This window comes from Belonocnema kinseyi, chromosome 8 (genome assembly GCF_010883055.1).
Source record: "Belonocnema kinseyi isolate 2016_QV_RU_SX_M_011 chromosome 8, B_treatae_v1, whole genome shotgun sequence".
In the NCBI taxonomy this organism is placed as follows: Eukaryota; Metazoa; Arthropoda; class Insecta; order Hymenoptera; family Cynipidae; genus Belonocnema; species Belonocnema kinseyi.
In genome coordinates this window covers 98563761-98571504 of record NC_046664.1, presented here as the reverse complement: position 1 = coordinate 98571504, position 7744 = coordinate 98563761, and positions in this window count along the sequence as shown.

Here is a 7744-nt window from a genome sequence, read left to right as displayed (position 1 = left end):
ATTTATTCAGGTTTTGAAATCCCGAGTTACCTTAGAACCATTAGGCTTATTGCGAAGAGGCAAATATAATTGACTTTATGTAAATAGATATAGGAGACAAGAATTCTGGGTCTAAAATATTTCAAATTTAGTGCTGCATGCCTTAGTCATATTTTTAGTAAACAATGGATTTTTAACAAATAAAAAACAAATTTTCGACAAAATAGTTAAATTTTCAACCCAAGAAATTACTTAAAAACATAAATTCTTTGACTTAATCATTGTAGTTTATACTGAAGTTTGCAGTTGAAAAAATTAATTTTTAACACCAAATAAATGCGATTTTACCAACAAAAGAAATTAATTTTTATCTAAAACAAATTAAGTTTTAAAGAAGAATAATTCACCAACAAAAAAGATAAATTTATAACTAAAAAGAAAATTTTTCAAGAAAAAAAATGGTCAACAAAATTGTTCAATTTTCATCTATAGAAACGAATTTTAAACTAAAAAAAAATGTATTCGATTAAAAATGGTCTAATCAAATTTTCAGACAAGAAATGGAATTTTCAACAAATTTTTTTAATTAATTTTTTATAAATGTAGATTTTCAAAGATTTCGAAAAAATAAACTTTAGAAGCTTTAAGAGAATTCAGAAAGATTTGAAGGAGATAAAATTATTTTTCTTAAAGTTCCTTGTGAAAAATTTAAGGGTAGTCAGTTTTTTCACATCTTGAATTAAGGAACATCATTCTTATTAGGCCTTCTTGTGCAATTTTGTTACACAATTTTTTAAATTATATCTTGCTTTGAAAATCTTCTTTCAAATTTGAGAAAGTTTAAGAGATATTCAGAAATTTTGAAAGGATTCATATAAAATTAAAACTTGTAAAGATTTTTCAAGAATTTTGTAAGTTTTCACGAAAATGAAAAAAATTATTTTAGGTTCCTAGAAATAATTAAAATAAAATTTTATTTCGAAAAGTTAATTTTAGGAGATTATTTTAAAGCATTTCAAAACATTCAAAAATACGTCAAAAATTATCGAAGTATCTGAAAAATTTTGAAGGCAATGTTTTTTTAATTTTGCAAAATAAAAAAAATCAGGAAAAATTTGAATAATTTTGAAGGATTAGGAGACCAGACAAGATTAGAAAAAAAGAATTATTTTCCTAAGTAACGTGTGAAAATTTGGAATAATTTTTTATTTTGTTAAATGTGCTTTGAAAGAAAATTAAAGAAGATTTTTAAACACATGAAACAATTTCCTAAAATTTCGAAAAAGAGTGTAAAAGGTTTTAAAATCAACATTTTTTAATTCGATAAAATTACAAATTTTTTAAAAGTGCAAATAATCGAATAAATTCAATAAATATTGAGTAGAATTGATGAGATTAAAAAAGAATTTAAAGTTCAGAGGAGTTTTAGAAACGTAGGATAAACTGATTTAAAAAACCGAAAAACCTAGAAATTCCTGTAGAAGAATAAGAAAGATGCGCCTGGAAATTGTGTACAATTATCAGTCTTTAAAATTAAAGTTCGAATGATTTTAAAAAAATTATTTTCAGCAGATTTCTTCTCAAGCAGAATTACCGATTTTAATCGCAAGAGGTTCAATTATTTCCAATCAGAATAAGTAATTACAAAAATTTTGAAAATTCAAAAAAGATAACTTGCAATAAGTACAATGAGATTTAAAAAAAGTTTAGTTTAATTATACATAAAATTTGTTGAATTATTTCTAAAAATATGGAAACATTAAAAATTGTAGTATTTAAATACACTTACCATTTCAGACTTTTATATTAAATTTTGATAAGATATAATAGATACGCATGTAAAATGAAAAAATAATAATAAAAGTCGATAAACGAATAATTTTTTTGGAATGAATTCTAACAGAAAATTGAAAAAAGGTTACAAAACATTTTTATTATTTCCTAAAATGTCTAAAAAGTACGTAAAATATTTTGAAGCAAAATGTTGTAATTTTTCCATATTACTTAACTTTAGAAAAATTAAGGAATATAATTCTTTCAAATTTGAGTAAGTTTTAGAGATATTCAAAAATTTTGAAACGATTCGATAATAATGAAAACTTCCAAAGATTTTTAAAAGAATAATTAACATAATTTTTTATTTCCAAATATTAATTTGAAAAGATTATGTTTAATCATTTCAAAATATTGCAAAAGATTTCAAATATTCTCAAAGCATCTCAAAAACTTTGGAGGAATTTTTTTTTTAATTTTGCAGAATTAAAAAAAAAACAGGAAAAATTTGAAAAATTTTTAAAGATTAGAAATTGAAAGGTCTGACAAGATTAGAAAAACAGAATTAGTTTTATAATAATCGTGTGAAAGTTTTAAAGAATTTTTTATTTTAAAAAATGTACTTTAAACAAAATTCAAGCAGATTTTTAAACGCGCCGAACGATTTCCTAAAATTTAAAAGAAGAGTGTACAAGATTTTAAAGCAAGATGCTGCAATTTGGTAAGATTAAAAAGTTAAAAAAAAAGTAAATAATCAAGTGAATTCAGGAAGTATCTAGTAGACTTGATAAGATTCAAACAAATTTAAACTTTAGAAGTGTTTTAGAAACGCAAGATAAACTTTAGGAACTTTAAAAGAATCTCGAAAGGTTTCAGGAGAATAAAAATGGTTTCTTAAAATGCTTGGGAACATTTAGAAGATTATAAGGAAAGTTTTTTCTACATTTTGAATGATTTTTTAAATTTTTAATAAAAACTCGAGAGAGTTACGAATATCTTGAAGAATTCAAAACGTTTTAAATAGATAAGAAATTTTCATAATAATTTTTAAAATCCTATAAAATAAAAATAAAATGTCTTAAAAATCTCCTAGGATCTTTTCTGACACATCTGATATATTCGAAAATCTTTTTTTTTAATTTTCTTAAGAATCTTATAATAATTATTTACATATAAATTTATTAACTGATAATACTTATTTTATTGTATATGAAATCTTTACAAAATCTTTAATGCCTTTAAATACTTATCTCAAAATTACAAAATTTATCTTTTACAATTTTATTTTAATTGTAAAATAATTGTAATTGGAAATTGATTGTAAATAATAGTAAAATAAATGCAACAAAATTTATTTTATGGAGAAATATCTCATGATTATAAAAAGAGAAAAAAAATGTTTAAGGTAAGTCTTTGTAGCATTTTAATAACTAATGAACATATTTTTAGATTATTTTTCCTTGATTCTGGCCGAGGGTCAAACATGGTACAAAAAACCGTCGTGAAATTTCAAATAAAAACTGTACTCTCTATACATTAATTTTTTTAATTAAGAATAATAATACTTTTATAAATATTGCAAAAATTTATTTGAATATGATATGCAATGATTTTTATTTTTAAAATTCCTGTAAATAGTTGGTGTTTTTTAAATTCTACGATATTCGTGTACCATGTTTGACCTTAGGGAATAGATTTCAGGAATAAAATTATAAAAATATCTCCATTAGTTAGTAAAATACTATGTAGAATTGCCTTTCAAATTATGGTTGAAATTGAAGAAATAGATATTTCTCTTATCGTTTTTCAGCATATGATTTTTCACTAAATGTAATGAAGATTAAAATACACTTAAAAAAATAAAAATAAGAAAGTTCACAAATTCATGCAGTTTTCTGTTCAGAAAATCCCACACATTTTTTAATGAAATTCCTATCCACACCACATTCACAGGAAAATTTTACAACCTGTTTGTCAAATGATCAGTCTTTTGAATGAGGTCAAGTTAATAACTTTTTGGCTTGTTCTCTTGGAAGATATCAACGAATAATTGATAAATTTTGAGAAATTTTTTCAAGTTTTTAAATATTTCTAGTACGTTTAAAATAAAATAAATTTCAAAAAAAATTTTAACTTACTACATTTTTCTGAAAATTTAAAAAAAAGCATTCAAGATGTGAAAAAATTTACTCATAATCTTTTAAATTTTTCACAGGAATTTTAAGAAAAATAATTTTATCTCCTTGAAAGATTAGATTTGAACCTCTTCCATTCTTCTAAATAATTCTTGAATTACTGGATTATTTACGTTTTTTAAAACTTTTTAATCTTATCAAATTGAAACATTTTGCTTTAAAATCTTCTACACTCTTCTCTTACATGTTAGAAAATCGTTTGATGTGTTTCAAAATCTTTTTGATTTTTTTTAAAGTACATTTTTGTAAATAAAAACTATTAAAAATTTTCAAACGATTATTAGAAAAATAATTCTTTTTTCTAATATTTTCAGACATTCTAATCTTCTAATTTTTAAGAATTATTCAAATTTGTCCTGATTTTTTTGCAAGTTTTAATTATTTTTTAATCGTTTCAAAATTTCTGAATATTTCGTAAACTTATTAAAATTTGAAAGCAAATTTTACAAACCAACATAAACATAACAGAAAATGATGCAACAAAATTGCGCAAGAAGGCTTAATGAGAATTAAATTCCTTATTTTTTCTAAAATTATATAATATGGAAAATCTACGAAATAATTTTTAAAAATTGTGATATTTTTTTTTATTTTCTCTTAGAATTCATTCCATTCCATTTTTGGTTGAAAAACAATTTTTCAAATAAAAATCTAACTGTATGTTTAAAAAATGAACTATTCTGTTGTAAATTCGATTGTGTGTTTTTTTTAAAACAATTTTCAGTTGAAAATTCATTTCTTCCATCGAAAATGAAACTATTTTAAAATTAAAATTTTTTTAAATAACTATTTTGGTTGATAATTTAACTGTTTTGTTGGAAATTCGATTCTTTTTTTGTTGAGAAAACATTTTCTTATACTAAAAATTTAATTGTATCATTTTTGGTTGAATTTTTTTGGTAGGAAATTGACCTTTCTCAGTCAAAAATTCTTCTTTTTTGGTAGAAAATTATTTTTTTTTTGTTTAAAATCCATCCATTTTAATCAACAAATCATTTCTTTGGATGGGAATGCATTTTTTGTTGAAACTTCTTTCTTTTTGGTATGAAACGGTTAAAAGTTCATCTATCTTTTGGAAATTGCACTATTTTGTGAAAAATTGTTGGTTGTATATTGATTTTTTAAACTGATAATTTAACTGATTTTCGTTGACAATTTTTTTTATTTTGTTAACAAAAATTATTGCTGTTTTAAAATTGATTTTGAAAATTTTGAAATTCTGTTTCGGTAGAAAGTTGTTGGTTTGAAAATTAAATATTTGTTTGCAAATTGAATTTTTTTCTTAGGAATTTAAATATTTTTTTGAAACTTTGATTTTTTGTGGTCGATAATTATTTTTCAACTGAAAATTTATCTATACAATTTTTCGTTGAAACGTTATAATTTTAGTTGAAAATTAATTTCTTTTGTTGAAAATTCCATTTCTTGTCTGAAAATTTGATTAGTCCATTTTTGATCGAATACTTATTTTTTAGTTTAAAATTCGTTTCTATAGATGAAAATTGAACAATTTTATTGACCATTTTTTTTTCTTGAAAAATTTTCTTTTTAGTTATAAATCTACCTTCTTTGTTGGCGAATTATTCTTCTTTAAAAATTAATTTCTTTTGTTGATAAAATCGCATTTATTTGATTCTACAAATTAATTTTTGCAACTGCAAACTTCAGTATAAACTACAATGTTTAAGTTAAAAAATTTATTTTTTAAAGTAATTTCTTAAGTTGAAAATTGAACTATTTTGTCGAAAATTTGTTTTTTATTTGTTAAAAATCCATTGTTTAATAAAAATATGACTAAGGCATGCAGCACTAAATTTGAAACATTTTAGACCCAGAAGTCTTGTCTCCTATATCTATTTACATAAAGTCAATTATATTTGCCTCTTCGCAATAAGCCTAATGGTTCTAAGGTAACTCGGGATTTCAAAACCTGAATAAATTCGAGGAGCAGCTAGATCTGCTAAATCGTTATTCGTGAGCTCGGGAGAGCTCGGATTCCTGCTCGTGGATTTTTGGCTTTACACGAGGCTGGGCTTCGCAGCATTTAACAGAGCCGACTCACCGATACTCTACGTTTGAATGTTTGTCTCCCAGATGGGAGAGTGGTGGGGCCGAAAAATCCCACGTTCTGAAGACACTGCCTAACCATCAGCTCTTTGTTTACTGTTAATTGCTGTGGCAACAGGCCCTAAGGGATCGTCCATAAATTACGTAACGCGTTTTTCTTTTGTTTGAATAAAGACGAGCATGAAATTGATGTGAAGTTGAGAAAGACACACCGATATAAACAAAAGAAAAAAGTGTTACGTAATATATGGACGATCCCTAAGCCTGGTGAATGAAACCCATACCCCTTTCCAACAACTTATGAGGGGCCAGAAGGCCCCCCTGCGATTGATCACAAATATATTGGTGAAGTTCGGATTATACTTTGAAATTCCAATCAGAAGGTGACGGAGTAATCGCAATGGTTTTTTTTTATTACGGTAAAAAGTTAAAAAAAAATAAAAAACGTATAACGCCTGATGACTACTACACTTCAAACGCATCATCTGTAAGTAGCAGTCAAAAGGCATAACAGGTCTTCTACTTTTTTTAAACTTTTTACCGTTGAAAAAAAAACTTATGCGATTACTTCGTGACCTTCTAATGGGAATTTTAACGTAGAATCCGAATTTGAACAATTTAAAAGCTGATATTGCTGTTTTTTTGTTTTAATTTGTGTTGCATGATACGGAAGGGATACTATGTGGATACCACGAGGATACTCTGTATAGAGTATGCTTTCCGTTCACTCGGTCCGCTAAGGAGAAACTGTGTACCTCAATAGGAGCTACCATTATTCCCGAGTAAAAATGCTTCGACTTGAGTTCGACTTGAATTCGACTTGGTTATGCCTTGAGTTCGTCTCCAAGACATCGATGTCTGGCTTAGTGATCCCAGATCTGAAACGAGATGTGGTCCAATACTATGACAGGGCTATGTCCGTGTGAATATAGTAGGAGATGGTATAAATGACTAGGTTGCGCGTGCAACCCATTTCTCCTCTTCTGAATTTGAAAACTCAAACGTGCACGATTGCCGGTCGGAACACTTCGGCGGTTCTATTTATATCTCCATTTACTTTGAAATAAAATTAAGAGATTGGAATTTTAATATTTCCAGATTTCGATGTTGGCGATTCTCATGATTTGAATACTTCGCGCGCCTCTTTATATGCGCATATTTTGAGGTTACGTTATTTCAAGCATAAAATATAAATGATATAAATATTAATACTATTATACATATAAATAAATAAACTTATTATTAATGAAAATATTATAATGATGTTATATTATAATAGTCTTATTTATATCTTGATTCGCATTTGAAAGAAATTAAAGAAATTAGCTATTTTAATGTGTATATTATTGTACATGATGAAAATTAAATTATATAATTAAGTATGTCATATTATAATTATATATATATAATAGAATAGAATTTATTGTCTTCATTGTATACTTTTACAAGTTTTTACTATATTCTTTTGCTCTCTTAAAGTTTTAAATAAAACAAAGCTACATATTTTCTCTCTTAGATTTTTTACCTGAACAGATAATAATTAAATCATTACATATTTCTGTGTCTATATTACAGTTCCTCTTGTCTTTAGGCTATATTTCTCCTCTATGTCACTATTTTATTTGATATTATAATTATATTAATATTAACATTAATTAGCTGTAAATGATTGTGATGGGGCTTTTAGGCGTTTGATTTATCTATTAAACCAAAAAATTTTAAATAGCCTC